The sequence below is a fragment of the Hemitrygon akajei genome, unplaced genomic scaffold, assembly GCF_048418815.1.
Source record: "Hemitrygon akajei unplaced genomic scaffold, sHemAka1.3 Scf000100, whole genome shotgun sequence".
NCBI lineage: Eukaryota > Metazoa > Chordata > Chondrichthyes > Myliobatiformes > Dasyatidae > Hemitrygon > Hemitrygon akajei.
The window spans coordinates 2,714,800-2,735,403 of record NW_027331986.1 but is presented as its reverse complement, the minus strand read 5'-3'; the positions used below and the strand labels follow the sequence as shown (position 1 = coordinate 2,735,403).

At 45.5% G+C, this 20,604-nt stretch overlaps 1 long non-coding RNA gene across 2 annotated transcripts; it reads left to right on the top strand.

Moving 5' to 3' along the window:
* The first annotated feature begins 7,332 nt into the window (after positions 1-7,332).
* On the top strand, positions 7,333-19,778 carry LOC140723101 (uncharacterized). Of its 2 annotated transcripts, none has more exons than XR_012097803.1 (3): positions 7,333-7,689; positions 8,811-8,870; positions 19,644-19,778. It is a non-coding gene; the product is annotated as an uncharacterized lncRNA (long non-coding RNA). The 2 variants fall into 2 exon arrangements; XR_012097804.1 differs by lacking the exon at positions 19,644-19,778 and adding an exon at positions 9,069-9,296.
* The last annotated feature ends 826 nt before the right edge of the window (positions 19,779-20,604 follow it).

Below are 20,604 nucleotides of genomic sequence, written 5' to 3'. Positions count from 1 at the left end.
GGGTACTCTCTAGTACCTGACTCTTCCCCTTCCCTGTCCTAACCATGACCCACCTGTCTGCCTCCCGTGGCCCTTGTGTGACCACCTGCCTGTAACACCTCCTCACTCTCCCAGACCAGACGAAGGTAATCGAGCACCTGGTGCAGATGTGAACGTCCGGGAGGCTGGGAGACTCTGGGACCTCCCACATCCGACACCGAGAACAGCAAGCTGCCCTCACACTCATCATTCCCTCTTTTCTGAATTAACAGGAAAAATTGAAAACAAAACCTCCCTTGCCACGCCCGTTTCCACCTAAGCCCGTTGAGCCAAAGCTCTTAAGCTTCACTCTGCTCCCCGCTCACTCCTCTGCCCGCAAACGACGCCTCCCGCTGTATAAGGCTGTGTTTTAAATCTTCCCCGTTTCATTGCCCGAAGCCACAGGGCTGCACAGTCCCGCCTCTCTTAACCCAGTTGAGAAGAAAAAATCAAAACGGCTCCCACAGCACACCCGTTCCGATTCTCAGACTTCCTTCTCCAAATTCGCAGCTGGAGAGTCGACCCTCATATCTGGGACAACCATCTAAACCACGCGTGCTCTAGAGAAGGTTCAAACTGACAGCATCGACATTTCCCCACCGTGTACTGACATTCTGCTAGCGCCAGGGGGCCCTGCAGAGGCAGCACGCGGCTTTGAATATCAGAAATGTCGGATGAGAATAAAGACTTTTCTGAAGAATGATTGCCTCCTCTTTCAGAAAGACAAACACTCAATCTGGAAGCAGGTTGGGAAGGAGAATTGAATAGCTGGTCCGAAGAATGACTAAGCATCTACGTGAAAGAAATGTGACAGTTTTCTTCAGAAAACACCATGACGGAATCCAGAGTTGAATAAATCACAATTTGACCGCCCGCTGCATGGGAGATTTTATTTGCTGACCTTCCCTTCTCTGAAAATGAACAGAAGCGGCCACAAAGCCGACGCCGGCCGAACACCACTAATCAGCTCCGTTTCTTCCCACTTCTTGCATTCTGCCATTCAGCCAGTCTTCCATCCATCACAGTATATTTTTGTATTAAGGGTGTTTTATCCTGTTCAGAAGCCTCAAGCGCGGCACATTGTCAAAGGCCTTCTGAAAATCCAAGTAAACGGCATCCACTGACTCCTGTATGGAATCTGCCTTTTGATTTCCTGAAATCATTCCAACAGATTTATAAAGCTTTACACCCCCTTTAGGAAACCACAGTAAAATCCGCCCGATGTTATCATTACTCTCCATAGACGAGAAATCTCATCATTAATAATGGAGTCCTACATCTTTCCAAACACTGATGACAGGCTATCCAGCCTATAGTTTCTTGTCGTTTGTCCACCTCAGAGTGGAGTGGATTGACTGTCTGTATTGTGCTGTAGGTTTTGTATGTTTCTGTAACTTTAAAACTGACCTTTCTCCAAATTAGAATCTCAACCCATGTATCAGACCTGTTGTTTATTTGCATAAAATGCTGGTGCCGCGCTGCAGGCCCGAACAGGATCTATGCAAAGTAGTAAGCAGCTGAAGTTTCATGCCAAGAACAGTCATCATGACTGGAAAAAAATGATCCAAAGTTAGAGCAAGATAATCAGAGAGGGGAGGAGGAAGTACAAAGCGGTGGGTGATAGGTAAAACCAAGAGATGGGGAAAGATGTATTGAAGAGATGGAAGATGATTGATATAAGTGATAAAGTTCTGCAGAAGAGGGTATCTGATAGGAGGGGGTTGAAGAGCATGAAACAGGGGGGAGTTGGTGGAAGTCCAGGGGTATCTAATGGCAGGGACACAGATGGGGTGAGATGGGCGAATTGTAATTGTAAAGTGGGAACAATTATTGGGAGTTCGAGTGATCGTTGTTCTCAAGTTTCCATATCATGTTTGATTTCTGGAAATGCAGTAATTGTCCCTTTGGCCGGTTTCAACATCACATCTAAGTGTTATCTCCGATTCTCCAGAATCAGGGAACGTTTACAACGGGATTCGTCTTCTGTCGGGATCGGGAGGGAATTCATTGGAAGAAGGGAACTGTGAAATCTTCAAGTTAACGAATTAATTATTGACCAAATGGATTAAAAGAAACGATTACCATCAACTGCAGACATTCTCCAGTTGTTTTCTACTCCGTCGCTGCGGAAAAGCCTTTCGCACCGACAATAATGTGCGAAATGTCCCCACGGGGCAGGGAAATAGTCTCTCTCCCTCTTCTCCTTCTCACCCCTCTCACTCCCTGTCACTCACTCACTCACATACACACGAAAAACTATTCGGAATACAGAACTACTGTAAGATTTTGCCGTTCGGATCGTCGCAGTGGACAAAGCCACAGATATATTTATTTAATTAAAGTGTGTGTGTGTGTGTGTGTGTGTGTGTGTGTGTGTGTGTGTGTGTGTGTGTGTGTGTGTGTGTGTGTGTGTGTGTGTGTGTGTGTGTGTATCTCAAAGTCTGATAGCAATTCTAACAAGTCGACATTCAGATTGCAGACACTGGTGAACTTCGTTTTCTATATGATCGGTGTTTTTTTTTGTTTTTCCCCTGTAACATGAATATTTAAGTACAGTGTTAAATTAGCTTTGTTCACAGTTGAGGGTGAGCGCAGAAAGTCGAACTGGCTTGTTTGGTTTCAGCAGAGAAGCCGCTCCCTGCTCTGAGGGATGTCTGTATGTTGAAATTCGCCCTGTGGACACAGAGAATCGCGCTGTGAGTTTTCACAGAGCAGCAACACACCCTTCCCCACCTTCCCCTCCTCCCCCGTAGCTACTAAATGACCCTCGCCTGATTGTCTGCTGTAAAGTTAGAATCTACCCACACGGAGACTGAACATTCTTAGCGAATTAAGGTGAGAATAATTCAGCTTCTGATATTTATTTCTGATCTTTATTTCCAACCGTGTTTATACCTGTGTTTTAGATCAATGATCAAGAAGTTACTTGCAAACAAGAGAAAAAATCAGATGCCGGAGCAACACACACAAAATATTGGAGAAACGCAACAGGCCAGACAGCATCTAGGGAAAGAGTGAACAGTCGACGTTTTGGGCCGAAACTCTTCGATACGACTCCTTTCCTAGATGTTGCCTGGCCTGCTGAGTTCCTCCGGCATTTTGCGTGCATTGCAAGAAGTTATTCGCTCTATTTCAAGTCTCTTCTGTCGGTCGTGGTATTTGTGTTCTTGCATTATCCTGTCTATACGGTTGAGATTCTCCACAGTTTATGTCAAGGTTAAAAACAGCTCCCGAATCAGGGGTTACGATTCCAAAGCAAGCGCGAGAAAAGCTGTTTAGCCAACACCGCTTCTAATAATAGAAAAAAAAGAATTGTAATATGTATCTGTTACTGAAAGTTAAATTAAATAAGTATTGCAAAAATGAATTCAGTGAAGTAGGTTCGTGGGTTCAATGTCAATTCAGAAATTGGATGACAGAGGGAAGGAAGCGGTTCCTGACTAGTTGAGTGTGTGCACTCAGTCTCTTGTACCACCTTCCTGGTACAGGACGATGTCCTGGATGCTACGGAGGCTACCGCCCATGATAGAGCTGACTGAATTGACAACTTTCGTCAGAGTATTTCGATCCTGTGCAGTAGCGTCACCACTTCCCCCACCCCACCATATCAAGCGATGTGCAGCCAGTTAGAACTATTTTTACGGTACAGCTGTAGCAATCTGTGAGTCTTTGGTCACATCCATAATCTCGTCAAACTCCGGATGAAATGTAATGGCTGCCATGCATTCTTGGTAACTGCATCGATATGCTGGGCCCTGGATAGATCCTCAGAGATGCTGACACACAGGAACATGAAGTTGCTCACTCTTTCCACTGCTGACTGATTAATGACGATTGGTGTGTGTGTGAGAACTCATCTTACCCAATCAGAAGTCCACTATTAGACCTTTGATCTTACCGATGTATTGAATGTATTCCCAGGATGTATTGTATTGAAGGAAAGGCAGATGAGCTTACGTCATGGATCAACAGATGGCATTATGATATTGTCACCATTATTGAGACTGGCTTGCAGAGAACTGGCAGCTCAATATTCTGGGGTTCCGTTGTTTTAGACAGGACAGAGCGTGAGGGATTAAAGGGGTAGGGGTGGTTTCACTACTCAGGGAAACTGTCACGGCAGTGTGCAGTAAAGGCAGATGGGAGAACTCATCTAGTGAGGCTTTATAGGTAGATCGGATAAATAAAATCTGTTTGAACACATCAATGGGTCTGTCTTATAGACCACCCAAGCGTCTGCGGTATTTAGAGGAAAAAATTAGTACACGCCAGAGAATATTGCAAGAAACGTAATTTGTTATAATTTGATTTTAACCTTCCACATACGGACTGGAACTCTCATACTCTAGATGTACTCATGTAGTTGACAAATGTCCTCAGGAAAGTTTCTTTAATCAGTACATTGAAGTCCCAAAGACTCAAGTGTGACACTTGATCTCCCATGAGGGACTGAGACAGGACAGACGTAACAGAAGTTTGTGTAGCGAAACTGTTTGCATCTGGTGATCACAATGCCATCAGATTCAAAGGAAGTATGGAGAACGATGGCTCTGCCCCGTGGTATTGAGGCCCTGGTGTAGAAAAAAATTACGTACAAAAAAGCTGGATGAACTCAGCAGGTTGGGCAGCATCCGTTGAAAGGAGAAGTCAACGTTTCGGGTTGAGACCCTTTGTCAGCACTAAAGAAGGAGGGGGCAGCGGCCCTATAAAGAAGGTGGGGGGAGGGTGGAAAACCAATCAGAGGAAGGATCGAATTCTTGAACATCGAATTCTCCAACTTCCAGTAATTCCCTCCCTCTCCCTTCCTCCAACCCACCTTCACTCTGTCTCCTCTTCTAGCTGCCTATCACCTCTCATGACTCTGCCTCCTTCTACTACCCATAGTGCTTTCCCCTTAGATCCCTTCTTCACCTCTCCTGCCTATCCCCTCCCTGCTTCCCCTCCCGCACCCTTTGATCTTTCCTCTGATTGGCTTCCCACCCTCCCCCCACCTTCTTTATAGGGCCCCTACTCCCTCCCGCTTTAGTCCTGATGAAGGGTCTCGACCCGAAACGTTGACCGCTCATTTCAATGGATGATTCCCGACCTGCTGTGTTCATCCAGCTTGTTTGTACTTCTTGATTTGACAACAGCATCTGCAGTGTACTTTGTGTTTAGAAAAAAAAAATAGATGCATAACCGGTGCAGGCAGGTAGGAAAAAATTGAGGTACTTATGGAGTTGAGAAAATGCAAGATAGGATTGAGGAAAGAAACCAGGAAGGCTATAGGGTGGCATAAGGTTGTCCTAACAGACAAGGTGAGGGATCATACAGATGTTTTAAAAGCAAAAGGATTTCAGGGGACACAATTGATTGTCTGGATTATCAGAATGCCAATGTACGCATGGAGCCAAAACAGATAGAGGAGTTCTTAAGTGGATTTTTGCTTCTGTGTTCACTCGTGAAAATAATCTATATAAGTGAGACAAAGGAGAAGTGAGGCCACGGATGTTATACAAATTACGGATGACAAAGTATTTTGGGCAAATTGGGCAACTTCGAGTGTATAAATCCCCAGTGACTGAGAAGTTCAGTCCTTGGACCCCGATGTAGGTGGATGCAGAAATTGCAAGGATGTAACCGTTATGTTTAAATTATGCTCAAAGACAGGAGAGCTACCAGAGGATCGGAGGATAGCTAATTTTGATCCATTGTTTAAAAAAGGCTCCAAAATTAAACCAGGAAATTATAGGCCGGTGCACTTGACATCAGTCGTGTGAATACATTGGATATAGGAGTATTAAAAAAAACAGGACTGATTAGGGACATCCAACATGACTTTGTGTGTTCTAGACAATCTATTGAGTTTTTCGAAGAGGTTACAAGGAATGTTACCAGGAAAGTTGATGAAGGCAAGGCTCTAGATATTGTCTACATGGACTTTAGCAAGGCATTTGGCAAGGTCCCGCATAGGGTGTTGACCAATAAATTTCATTCTCTTGGCATTCAAATTGAGTTAGTAAATGGGAGTAGACATTAGCATAGAGGAGGAAGGCAGATAGTGGTAGCAGATGGTTGCCTCTCTGACCCGTGACTTGTGGATTTCCAGAGGGTTCGGTGCTGATATCCGTTGTTGTTTGTCATCTATATCAATGATCTCGATGATAATTAGATTATCCGGATCAGCAAATTTGCGGATGACACCAAGGTTCGGGGTGTATTTGACAGCGAGGAAAACTATCGGAGCTTACAGCGGGATCTGCGCCAGGTGTAAAAATGTCTGATAATGGCGATGGAGTTTAATGCAGGCTTGTGAGCTGTTACGCTTCAGTAGGATCAACCAGGGTGGGACTTACACAATGATGGGTTCGGCACTGAAGGGTGCGGTAGGACAAAGGCATCCGGGAATACGGGTCCACAATTCATTGAAAGTGGCAGCACACCTAGATAAGGTAGTAAAGAAACCTTTGGCACATTGGCCTTCATAAATTAAAGTATTCAGTACAGGAGACTGCATGATATAAGACAGTTATGAGGCCTAATTTGGAGTATGTTTGCAGTTTATGTCACCTACCCACAGGAAAGATGTAAATAAGGTTGACAGAGTACAACGAAAATTTACAAGGATTTGCTGCGATTGGAGGACCTGAGTTATAAGGGAAGATTGAATAGGTTACGACTTTGTTCCTTGGAACGCAGAAGATTTGGGGGAGATTTGATGGAGGTCTACAAAATCATGAGGGGTATAGACAGGGTAGATGGGGTTGAGGGATGAGGCTAGTGAGAGTTAGGTTAGGAGACAGAGGGGAGTGAGGCTCCCATTTTTAATCGGCAAACAACTCCCCCCTCCCCCATGCTCATTTCAATCAGTGCGTCCTTCCCTCCCTGTCGACCAATTTAACGTATGTGACGATTTTCAGTGAGTGCGTCGCTCCCTCCGTCGGTAAAACCTCTGCCCATTTGGAATAAATGACTTTTAAGAGAAATAAATTCGACAAGTATTTCCGGCGGGGTGTGGAATGAAACCGTGGGCGAGGAGGGTTCTTGTGACAATAGTTGTCCGGATGGAAATGCAAACATCTCTCCCAGTTTTTTTCCAGTTAGTGGAAATATATAGTCGAACGTGTTTGCTTTAATTTCAGCAGAAATGCGGCTCCCTGTACCTGAACAGGCGAGGGAGGTTTGAGCTGAAACTCTATCCATGTCAGGCAGACTTTCTTACAAAGAGGGCGGAGTTCAGACCCTCCCAGAACCCGGGCTGGATCAAATCCGCAGCCTGGGACTCACTGAGTTAAACAGAGAAACTCCGCCCCACTGGTTGCGAAGAAAGAAAAAGGAGAGATCCACACGGAAATCCGGACAGAAAGGTTAACGCAGCCTGTCTGTTTTCCTCTTCAGGGTTGCTACATTGATCCCACTCCCGCCTCCTCCCGCTTTCAGACCCGTCCTGAGCCGGTGAGACTTAGTGTGACCCGGACTGCGGCAGTCCCGCTCTACCCCGGCTCACCCGGCCCTGTCCATCTGTAATGAGCGACGGACACATCACAGCCGAGTGGCCTCGGGAGCAGCAGCTCAGACTCAACTCTCCGTACAGGGTGAGCTCACTGGTGCAGAAACATTGTCGGCCACCCGGGTAGTCAGACTGTGATTTCCCGGGACCACACTGAACGCTGTTCGGCTACAACATCAGAGGTAAGTGTTGTCTATGATTCTGCACAACGATTCAGCGTTTAGAGCAAGACTCGGCTTTGGTCGAAATCGGGAGTGAATTTAGTGGGAGAAGGGAGTCCTGACATGTTCATGTTAACGAGTCAGTTACTGTCAAAATGGATTAAGAGAAACAACTTTGTTGCCGTCAACCAGAAATACTCTCCTGGGTGATTTCTACTGAGTGTGAGCAGAAAGCATCTTTCACCCCGGTAGTGACATGTGAAACATCCCTCGGGGCAGTGACCCGTCACCGATCTCTCTCAAACAAGCGAAATCAGCAGATGCTGGAAATCCGAGAAACACACACACAATGCTGGAGGAACTCTGCAGGCCAGGCAGCGTTTATGGAGAATAGAACAGTCAACCTTCCAGACCCCCGCTGATGTATTTTACATCGCGTCATTGGTTCTATCGCTCTTCCCTGTACCACAAAGAGTTAAACTTTCTTCACGCTTGAATGACAGTGTTTTCACCGGAACGCTAGAATTTAGAAGGATCAGAGGGGATCTGATTGAAACATATAAGATTATTAAGGAATTGGACACGCTAGAGGCAGGAAAAAATGTTCCCGATGTTGGGGGAGTCCAGAACCAGAGGCCACAGTTTAAGAATAAGGGGTAGGCCATTTAGAACAGAGTTGAGGAAAAACTTTTTCACCCAGAGAGTTGTGGATCTATGGAATGCTCTGTCTCAGAAGGCAGTGGAGGCCAATTCTCTGGATGCTTTCAAGAAAGAGTTAGATAGAGCTCTTAAATATTGCGGAGTCAAGGGATATGGGGAGAAGGCAGGAACGGGGTACTGATTGTGGATGATCAGCCATGATCACATTGAATGGCAGTGCTAGCTCGTAGGGTCGAATGGCATACACCTGCACCTATTGTCTATTGTCTATAAAACTGCACCCTCTGGCACCGACAAACATTCCACTCTCAAAATCACTGAGATCACATTTCATCTCCATGGTGATGTTTGTTTGGAGACCGAACGTAACCTGTACTAAGGAACAGGATAGAGAGAGAACCACTGATAAGGCTGTGGGTTTAGTTAATGATTATCACCAGGAGCTGACTGAACATTAACCAGGGTGTGTTCATTACTTACAGAACCCGTAACACAGCCTCACTGGGACAGGGTGGTAACAGAATCTGGAGCCGCGGTACACGGTAAGAAGCTCTTTTTATTGAAATATAAACATCTTAAAGGCAGTCACCCACTTTTATGAACAATTGAATGAGATTGATAACGTATTGTGTTGATCGATATTAGAACTGCAGCGAATCGCTTTTAAATGTTTTACTAATTCCCTTCATCTAATTGAATGCATCGACTTCCTGTGCACGTCCCGGGGGAAACCGGTGTAGTTGGAGGTGTTATCGGAAACGCCGCACTTTCAACCCAGCTCCGAATCATCAGCAAAGGCTCGGGAGGTGCGAGCTTCCCGCATCTTGAACTGTCCCCGGGCTACTGCTTGCAACAGCAGGAAGCCGATCCGCCCACACTCTGGGATTTACTGATCCCTGACCGAGGGAATTGAGGATTCGCTTTGCTTATTCCATCGCAGGCGGGATCGACACTATCTGCCTGCCCTTTACGACATTTCGGTAGGTAGCTGCTGGGAGAGGGTGAAATTATGAGAACTACTCACACTGCAGTTTACAGCAGGGGTGGGTGGGAGCGGGGAGAGGTGTAAATATGTGATGGCTCTATTTTATAATCGGTTGGTGAGACCTGTTGTGGATCACCGTCAGCAGTGTTGATTCCCTTCTATCAGAAGTGTGTGGGTATGTGGGAGATCAAAAGAAGGTTTACCAGCGAGACATCTGCACCATGTGAGTTGTCCTGTGAGGAAAGTTCTGTGATCTTGGCTTTTTTCAGTGATTGAGAAGAGTTCGACATGACCTAAGTTTACAGGGTGGTGTATACATTGCAGTTTTGTTTTAAAATAACAATGTACTTGACTTATCCGTAGTAGTTTGGTAAAATCATTGGGATATTTGATGAGAAATCAAGTATCCTGCGGCGCCTTGACAGGGACGTCGACAAAATAGTTCCTGTTCTGGGAGGAACTGAAAGCATCTCTCTCTCTCTCTCTCTCTCTCTCTCTCTCTCTCTCTCTCTCTCTCTCTCTCTCTCTCTCTCTCTCTCTCTCTCTCCCCCCTCCCCCACTGCCTCTCCCTCTCCCTCTCCCCCTCTGCCCCTCTATTCCCTTCTCTCCCGCTCTCTCCCCCTCTCTCTCCACTCAATCTCTCTCTCTCCCCCCTCTCTCTGCCACCCCTCTGGGTCTCTAATGGGTCTATTTACGTTACTCCCGTTGGTGTGTTTCCTTGCTATCTTACTTTACAAATCTCTGAGATGAGAGAATTGGAATGTAATGGTGAGATTGTATAAGACATTGATGAGACCGAATTTGAGTATTGTGTGCAGTTTTGGTCACTGAATTACAGGAAGGATATTAATAAGGTTGAAAGAGTGCAGAGAAGGTTTACAAGGATATTGCTGGGACTTGAGAAACTGAGTTACAGAGAAAGGTTGAATAGGTTAGGACTTTATTCCCTGGAGCGTAGGAGAATGAGGGCTGATTTGATAGAGGTGTATAAAATTATGATGGGTATAGATAGAGTGAATGCAAGCAAGTTTTTTTCCACTGAGGCCAGGGGAGAAAAAAAAACAGAGGACATGGTTTAGGGGTGAAGGGGGAAAGTTTAAAGGGAACATTGGGGGTGGGGGGGGGACTTCTTCACGCAGAGAGTGGTGGGAGTGTGAAATGAGCTGCCAGAGGAAGTGGTGAATGCGGTCTCACTTTTGACATTTAAGAAAGACTTGGACAGGTACATGGATGAGAGGGGTTTGGAGGGATATGGCCCAGGTGCTGGTCAGTGGGACTAGGCAGAAAAATGGTTAAGCACAGCCAAGTAGGGCCAAAAGGCCTGTTTCTGGGCTGTAGTGTTCTATGGTTCTAAGATACTCTTTACTTTGTGATGAAAATCCCTTTAACGTTAAATTCACTGGATGTGTTTTGTCAGCCGGAGGATGCTGATGGGAGATTTAATAAAATTCACACATTGAATTTACTGTGACCGATCCAGGTCTGTCTGTGATCTCAGCGCCTTAATCCTGCTTCTCATCTGTAACATCTCACTCACTTGTCCTTCTGCACACTACTTATAGAACTTAGAATTATACAGCACATTACATGCCTTTCGGCCCACAATCTTGTGCTGGCCCTCAAAGCCTGCCTCCCATATAAACCCCCACCTTAAATTCCTCCATATACCTGTCTATTTGTCTCTTAAACTTCACTAGTGTATCTGCCCCACCACTGCATTCCACGCACCAACCACTCTCTGAGTAAAAAAATCTTCTTTTAATATCCCCCTTGAAATTCCCTCCCCTTACCTTAAAGCCATGTCCTCGTACTGAGCTGGGGACATGGCTTTAAGCCATGCCCTGGGGAAGAGGCACTGGCTATCCACTCTATCTATTCCTCTTAATATCTTGTACACCTCTATCATGTCTCCTCTCATCCTCCTTCTCTCCAAAGAGTAAAGCCCTAGCTCCCTTAATCTCTGATCATAATCCATACTCTCTAAACCAGGCAGCATCCTGGTAAATCTCCTCTGTACCCTTTCGAATGCTTCCAAATCCTTCCTATAGTGAGGCGAACAGAAATGGACACAGTACTCTAAGTGTGGCCAAACCAGAGTTTTATAGAGCTGCATCATTACATCGCGACTCTTAAATTCTATCACTTGATTTATGAAAGCTATTTATGTAATTTATGTAAGCTTTCTTAACTACCCGATCTACTTGTGAGGCAACTTTCAGGGATCTGGGGACATGTACCCCCAGATCCTTCTGCTCCCCCACACTACCAAGTATCCTGCCATTTACTTTGTACTCTGCCTTGGAGTTTGTCCTTCCAAAGTGTACCACCTCACACTTCTCCGGGCTGAACTCCATCTGCCACTTCTCAGCCCACTTCTGCATTCGATCAATGTCTCTCTGCAATCTTCGACAATCCTCTACACTATCTACAACACCACCAACCTTTGTGTCGTCTGCAGACTTGTCAAGCCACCCTTCTACCCCCACACCCAGGTCGTTAATAAAAATCAAGAAAAGTAGAGGTCCTAGAACAGATCCTTGTGGGACACCACTAGTCACAACCTTCCAATCTGAATGAACTCCCTCCAGCACGACCCTCTGCCTTCTGCAGGCAAGCAAATTCTGAATTCACCTGGCCAAACGTCCCTGGATCTCATGCCTTCTGACCTTCTGAATAAGCCTACCGTGTGGAACCTTGTCAAATGCCTTACTAAAATCCATGTAGATCACATCCACTGCACTACCCTCATCTATATGTTTGGTCACCTCCTCAAATAACTCTATCAGGTTTGTTAGGCACGATCTGCCCTTCACAAAGCCATGCTGACTGCCCCTGATCAGACCATGATTCTTTACATGCCCTTAGATCCTATCTCTAAGAATCTTTTCCAACAGTTTTCCCGCCACAGACGTAAGGCCCACTGGTCTATAATTACCCGGACTATCCATACTAACTATTTTCAAAAAACGAACAACATTCGCCTCCCTCCAATCCTCCGGTACCATTCCCGTGGACAACGAGTACATAAAGATCCTAGCCAGAGGCTCAGCACTCTCTTCCCTCACCTCATGGAGCAGTCAGGGGAATATTCCATCAGGCCCCAGGGACTTATCCATCCTAATGTATTTTAACAGATACAACACCTCCTCTCCCTTAATATCAACATGCGCCAGAACATCAACCTCACTCATATTGTCCTCACCGTCATCAAGGTCCCCCTCACTGGTGAATACCAAAGAGAAGTATTCATTGAGGACCTTACTAACTTCCACAGCCTCCAGGCACATCTTCCCACCTTCATCTCTAATCGGTCCTACCTTCACTCCTGTCATCCTTTTGTTCTTCACTTAATTGAAGAATGCCTTGGTGTTTACCCTTACCCTACTCGCCAAGGCCTTTTCATGTCCCCTTCTTGCTCTTCTCAGCCCCTTCTTAAGCTCCTTTCTTGCTACCTTATATTCCTCAATAGACCCATCTGATCCTTGCTTCCTAAACCTCCTGTATGATGCTTTCTTCCACCTGACTAGATTTTCCACCTCACTTGTCACCCATGGTTCCTTTACCCTACCATTCTTTATCTTTCTCACCGGGACAAATTTATCCCTAACATCCTGCAAGAGATCCTAAAGCATCTACCACATGTCCATAGTACATTTACCTGCAAAACATCCCTATTCACACCCGCGTTCTAGACTTAAAGCCTCAAAATTTGCCCTTCCCCAATTAAAAGGTTTCCTGTCCTCTCTGATTCTATCCTTTTCTATGATAATGCTGAAGGCCAGCGAGCGGTGATCACTGTCCCCCAGATGCTCACCTGCTGAGAGATCTGTGACCTGACCCAGTTCGTTGCCTAATACTAGATCTAGTATGACATTCCTTCTAGTTGGACCGTCAAAATACAGTGACAGGAATACACTTAACAAACTCTGCCCCATCTAAACCTTTGGAGCTAATGAGGTGCCAACCAATATTAGGGAAGTTAAAGTCAACCATGATAACAACCCTGATATTTTTGTGCCTTACCAAACTCTGCCTCCCAATCTGCTACTCAGTATCTCTGCTGCTACCAGGGGGCATTTAGAATGCCACCAATAGAGTAGCTGCTCCCTTCCTGTTCCAGATTTCCACCCATACTGACTCAAATGGGGATCCTGCTTGAATACCCACCCTTTCTGTACCTGTAATAGTATCCCTAACCAGTAATGCTACCCCTCCTCCCTCCCCGCCCCCCAGCCATTTTAAAGCACTGAACTCCAGGAATATTGAGAATCCGTTCCTGCCCTGGTGCCAGCCAAGTTTCTGGAATGAACACGACATCATAATTCCATGTACGTATCCAAGCTCTCAGTTCACCACCTTTGTTCCTGATGCTTCTTGCATTGAAGTACACACACTTTAGCTCTTCTAACTTACTACCTTTTCACCCTTCATTCTGCTTCTCTTTCCTCAAAGCCTCTCTATATGTTGGATCTGGCTTTACTCCATGCACTTCTTTCACTGTTCTATCCCTCCGGGTCTCATCCCCTTCGCAAACTATTTTAAACACTTCCGAACCATGCTAGCAAACCTACCTGCAAGGATGTTGCTACCCCTCGAGTTCAGGTGCAACCCATCCAATCTGTACAGGTCCCACCTTCCCCAGAAGAGATCCCAATGGTCCAAAAATCTAAAACCCTGCACCCTGCACCAACTCCTCAGCCACGCATTCAACTGCCATCTCCTCTAATTCTTACCATCACTATCACGTAGCACTGGCAGCAATCCTGAGAACACCACCCTTGAGGTCCTGTTATTCAGCCTTCTGCCTAGTTCCCAAAACTCACACTTCAGGACCTCATCCCTCTTCCTGCCTATGTCGTTGGTACCAACATGTATCACGACTTCTGGTTGTTTTCCCTCTCGTACCAGGATGTCAAGCACCTGGTCAGAGACATCCCAGACCCTGGCACCCGGGAGGCAACAAACCATGCGGGTGTCCTTCTCACGTCTACAAAATCTCCTGTCTGCTCCCCTGACGACAGCTCTCCTCTTCTCTGTCCCACCGTTCTGCACCACAGGGTCAGACTCAGTCCCAGGGGCCCTGCCACCGTGGCTCACACCTGCTCGGTCATCCCCGCCAACAGTATCCAGGACGGTAAACTTATTATTCAGGTGAATGGCTACAGGGGTGCTCTGCACTACCTGTCTACTCACCCTCACTTTTCCCCCTCTGACATCACCCAACGACCTGCTTCCGGCAGCCTAGGTGTGACTACCTCCCTGTAGCTCTCATCTATGACGGCCTCATTCTCCCTTATGAGTCGATGGTCATCCAGCTGCTGCTTCAGATTCTTCACACGGTCTTCCGATCGCCCAACCATGTGCACTTCTAGTAGATGTGACTCTGCGGGAGGGGGGAGTTTCCCCCAAGACTGCCACATCTCACAGGAGATGCACATCACTGTCTCAGGAGGCATTGTAAAGACTAACTGGGAACAAGCTCATCCTCCGCCTCTTCTCTCGAAGCCTCTCGAGTCAAAGCCTCAAAGCTCCACTCCTTCACTGGCCCACTCACCCACCGGCCGATTTCCCTGTTGCAACCTGTGCTTATTAAACATCTTGTCCCCTTCCTGGCAGCTTGAATCAGTCTGGCCATTCTCCTCCGGTCTCTCTCACACACACGGCGTTTTCCCATCCAGCACTGACACTCACTGGATATTTGTCTGTTTGTATTTCGCACCATTGTCTATAAATCTTAACAGTTGTGTGTGACAATCCCTGAGATATTCACACTACTCCGTCTGGAACCAACAATCATTCCACTGTCAAAGTTACCGAGATCACATTTTTCCCCAATCTGATGTTTGTTCTGAACAACACCTGCACCTGTTGACCATTTCTGCATGTTTTTGTTAAAGTGACTGAGCTGGTGCCACGTGATTTGTTGATCAGCATTAACGAGCTGGTGTACAGGTGCACTTCAAAAAATTACCACTGAGTTTATTTCTGAATTAGTCAACCCACTCACCCCCATCGCGGGTGTTATCAAGAATGAGATCTGGATCTATTTATTCGTAACCCTGTTTCCCACAACTGGATGGCGTACACAAGACCGTGATCTAAACATTGTCATGATGACAAGGTTGGGTTAATCTTAGGGAACATAAAATCCTGGAATCTATGCAAAATAATCGCGAAGAACAAATACATTTGAACATGGCACAATATCGCACTTGCCTGTCACAGACGGGATATTGAGGCTGAAAAGAGCAGCTAAAACTATTTTATCGGCGACACACAGGCATCATGGAAATGGTAATGTGTAGCACACAAAAACTGAATTCACCTTGTCAGGGGAATTGTACTGTGAGGCAATCAGGCTCAAGTGCTTTACAATTCAGGATTAACATTGATCACTGAAGCTGTAGAAGATGTGCTGTAGATCTGTTGTTTCAGTAGACAAATTGGAGTGGATCCAGGTCACTGTTCAGACAGGGGCTGATATGCTTCAACACCAGCCCCTCAAAACACTTCAACTGTGGATGTAAGTGCCACAGGGCGATAGTCATTGAGGAATTTAACCACACTCTTCTTGGGTACCGGTAGGGTTCAAGTTTCAGTTCAGAGATGCAAGGAGTTAGTCACCCCTAGGTTGCAGGAGGAGAGTAACTTGGTGACTGTCTGCAGAAGGAAGCGAAATGAGCAGCCAGTGCATACAAGCCCCGTAGACGTGCCCCTCAGTAATAAGTATACCACTTTCAGTATACACCGAGCGAGAGGGACGACCTACCAGCTGGAAGCACAACCTCTGGGTCTCTGGCTCGGAAGAGAACATCTGGCTGCTCACCCACCCCCTATAGAATGCCATGGTGTATACTGGCACCAATGACATTGGTTGGAAAAATGAAGGGGTTCCTGGGAGATAATATAGGAAGCTCGGTAGAAAGCTGAGAAACAGGACCTACAGCGTAGTAATCTCTGAATTGCTGGCCGTGCCATGTGCCAGCGAGGACAAGAGGAGAATGATTTGGCAGTGGCTGAGGAACTGGTGCAGGAGGCAGAGGTTCAGATATATGGGCGATTGGGGTCTCGGCTGGGCAAGGTATGACCTGTACAAAAGGGATGAGTTACACCAGAATCCCAGGAGAACCAAGATCCTTGCGGGCAGGTTTTCCAGAACAATTCAGGAGGGCTAATTTTGCGGGGGGATGGGAACTGGAGTTATAATGCTGAGAATGGGGTCGCTGGTTCACAAACAGAGGCAGTGTGCAGTCATAGTGATAGAAAGGGGAGGCTGATGATAGGGTAAACTTTCAGTCAATGGGATGAGTTGCAACATAAAAAGCAGACAAAATGGAAAACGGGGAGTACAAGACTGACGATGTTACAGGTGAAGGCGAACAGAAAAGGGAATAATAGACGAACGCAGCAAAGTTACAGATTGGCATGTATGACATTGTGGGCGTCACTGAATCGTGGCTGAAAGGATATTGCAGCTGGGAGTTTAACATCCAATGATACACACTGTATCAAAAGGACAGGCAGGTCGGCAGAAAGGGTGGCGTTGACTCTCGGTGGAAATGAAATCAAATAATTAGAAAGAGGTGACATGGGGTAGGAAGGTTTTGAATCATTGTGGGTAGAGCTAGGAAACTGAAAGGGTACAAAGACCCTAATGGGGATTATATACAGACCCCCACTCAGTAGTAATGACATGGTCTGAAAATTACAACCGGAGATAGAAAATGTATGTTAAAAAGACAACGTTACAATAGTCATGGGATATTTTAACATGGTAAAATCGGTTTGTTATGGTGTTTTATTCCCCCACTTGTCACGATAGTATTTCTAGAGTTTCCACCAGTTCAATATTGTCCACAAGATTGCCTGGATTTACGGATGTGTTTTTTTTTATTCTGTGTATTTTTGTGAGCAAAGACGGTGTATATCTGGCAGTGATATTTAAAATAAAAAATCCTGTAGTAAATCTCACTGGCAGTTGTTAAAATTATGTCTACACTAAGTGGGCAATTCTTATCTACTTGTCGCTGTTCAGACAGGAGCTGATATGCTTCAACACCAGCCCCTGAAAACACTTCAACTGTGGATGTAAGTGCGACTGGGCGATAGTCATTGAGGAATTTAACCACACTCTTCTTGGGTACCGGTATGGTTTAAGTTTCTGTTCGGAGATACAAGGAGGTAGTCACCCCTAGGTTGCAGGAGGGCAGTAACTTGGTGACTGTCGGCAGAAGGAAACGAAATGAGCAGCCAGTGCAGACAAGCCCCGTGGACGTACCCCTCAGTAATAAGTATACCACTCTCAGTATACACCGAGTGAGAGGGACAACCTACCAGCTGGAAGCACAACCTCTGCTGTCTGTGGCTTGGAAGAGAACAGAAGGGAAGAGGTTTACAGTGGGTATAAAAGATTCCATCATCAGAAGAACAGAGATGAGATTCTGGATGTATGTTGCCTCCCAGGTGACAGGGTCAGGGATGTCTCTGATCGGGTCCATGGCATTCTATAGGGGGTCGGTGAGCAGCCAAATGTCTTGGTGCATACTGGCACCAATGACATTGGTTGGAAAAATGAAGGGGTTCCTGGGTGATAATACAGGAAGCTCGGTAGAAAGCTGAGAAACAGGACCTACAGCGCAGTAATCTCTGAATTGCTGGCCGTGCCATGTGCCAGCGAGGACAAGACTGGAATAATTTGGCAGAGGCTGAGGAAATGGTGCAGGAGGCAGAGGTTCAGATATATGGACGATTGGGATCTCGTCTGGGCAAGGTATGGCCTGTACAAAAGGGATGAGTTACACCAGAATCCCAGGGGAACCAATATCCTTGCGGGTAGGTTTTCCAGAACAATTCAGGAGGACTAATTTTGCAGGGGGATGGGAACTGGAGTTATAATGCTGAGAATGGGGTAGCTGGTTCACAAACAGAGGCTGTGTGCAGTCATAGTGATAGAAAGGGGAGGCTGATGATAGGGCAAACTTGCAGTCAATGGAATGAGTTGCAACATAAAAGGCAGACAAAATGGAGAACGGGGAGTACAAGACTGACGATGTTACAGTTGAAGGCGAACAGAAAAGGGAATAATAGACGAACGCAGCAAAGTTACCGATTGACATGTATGACATTGTGGGCGTCACTGAATCGTGGCTGAAAGAATATTACAGCTGGGAGTTTAACATCCAAGGGTACACACTGTATCAAAAGGACAGGCAGGTCGGCAGAAAGGGTGGCGTGACTCTTGGAGAAAAATGTAATCAAATCATTAGAAAGAAGTGACATAGGGTAGGAAGGTTTTGAATCCTTGTGGGTAGTGCTCGGTAATTGCAAGGGTGCAAAGGCCCTGATGGGGATTATATACAGATCCCCACACAGTAGTAATGACATGGTCTGAAAATTACAACGGGAGATAAAAAATGTGTGTCAGAAGGACAACGTTACGATAGTCATGAGATATTTTAACATGGTAAAATCGGGTTATTATGTTCTTTTATTACCCCACTTGTCACGGTCGTATTTCTAGACTTTCCACCAGTTCAATATTGTCCAGGAAATTGCCTAGATTTATGGATGCGTGTTTTTTTTATTCTGTGCAATTTTGTGAACAAAGACGGCGTATATCTGGCAGTGATATTTAAAATGAAAAATCCTGTAGTGAATTTCATTGGCAGTTGTTAAACGTATAGACGTCTACACTCAGTGGGCAATTCTTATCTACTTCCTGTACCTTATAATATGGCCACTGAGTGTATGTTCGGAGTTTACCGTGGCTGTACCCCGTCCAAATCCGACGTTCGGCGTTCAGTGACGCTCTTCTGCACCCCGGCTTTTGAAGCGCATGGCTATTTAAGTTACTGTCACCTTCCTGTTGGATTTAATCAGTCTAGTCAATCTCCTTGATGTCTCCCATTAACAAGGCGTATCCACCCTCAGAACTGCTGCTCACTGGATTTTCTTTCGTTTTGTTTTCGCACCATTCGCAGTAAACCGAGCGACTTGTGCGTGAAAATCCAAGGAGATGAAAAGTTTCCGCAAAGTTCATGCCACTCTGTCTGGCACCAGCCACAGTCAAGGTCACTGAAACCACATTTATTCCAGATTCTGATGTTTCGCCTAACCACAACTGAACCCCTTGACCATATCTGCATTTTTCTATCCTTTGAGTTGCCGCCACGCGATTAACAGATTCCCATTAATGAGCGGCTGTACAGTTGCACCTAATAACATGGCCATTTGGTGCATTTACCATTTAGACGGGCCATCACCTGTCTCGAATTTGAATATGGGTGAGATTTGGTGCTGATTTTTGCAATTTTCCTATTTCCAACAACAGGTTGTCGCTGACAAGGCAGTTTGGGGTAACCTGGAGAGAGAGACTGTCAATATTCCTTCTGAGCTGCGCCGGTGTGCGGCTGCAATGTGATTAAAATGCTCGCGTCACGGAGCCTTTGTTGTAGCGCAGGTGGATTAAAATGCAGCTGGAAAAAAAGTTCATGAAATCTGAGAGTTTTTCTTTATTGCACTATAATTTATCTTATCCTTCCAATAATAGATAAAGACAAAAGTATATATATATATATATATATATATATATATATATATATTTGTCAGTCCATTCTAAATATTCAGAGATGAGCAAAAACACACACATCTAAGATGCGGCGCTTTTTCCAGGCCGTGTGAAAATTTCTGGCTCAGAGCAATGGTTGATCCACACAGCTGCAAAAATAGTAATTTAGTGGGAATATTGGAGATTGGACCATGTTAGATTTTATGCATATTAATCACGATTGAATATGATACATTACTGTGCTTCATTATGATACATTATTTTGGTATCTTAATTTATATTATTAGCTAGCTTGCCTTCATATTTCACCTTTTCTCTGCTTATTCATTTTTAATTGTCTCCCTTTGATTATTAAAAGCTCCACGATTCTCTAGCTTCAACTATTTTTGCTATCTGGGATGACATCTTAAATCAGGATGTAGATAGTCCAACAAAAGCAGGAGCTGTACTGAAACTGATGTTGGGTAATTATGCTAGCTAGATACCCGACCATTTGGTGGGTGAATGGTGAGGGCAGAACTCCTTAAGTTTAAGATAGCTATAGAGAAGGAAAGTGTAGACTTTGCGGGAGAGTAAAGAATTGGATCAGGGTAAATTTTCTAATTCAGTAAGCAAGAACTACTGAGAGTTACTGGGAAACAACTGTTTCTGGCAAGTCCACATCTGACATCTGGAGGGTGTTTAAAGTCCATCTGCACAGAGTACAGGACGGGTATATTAGCAG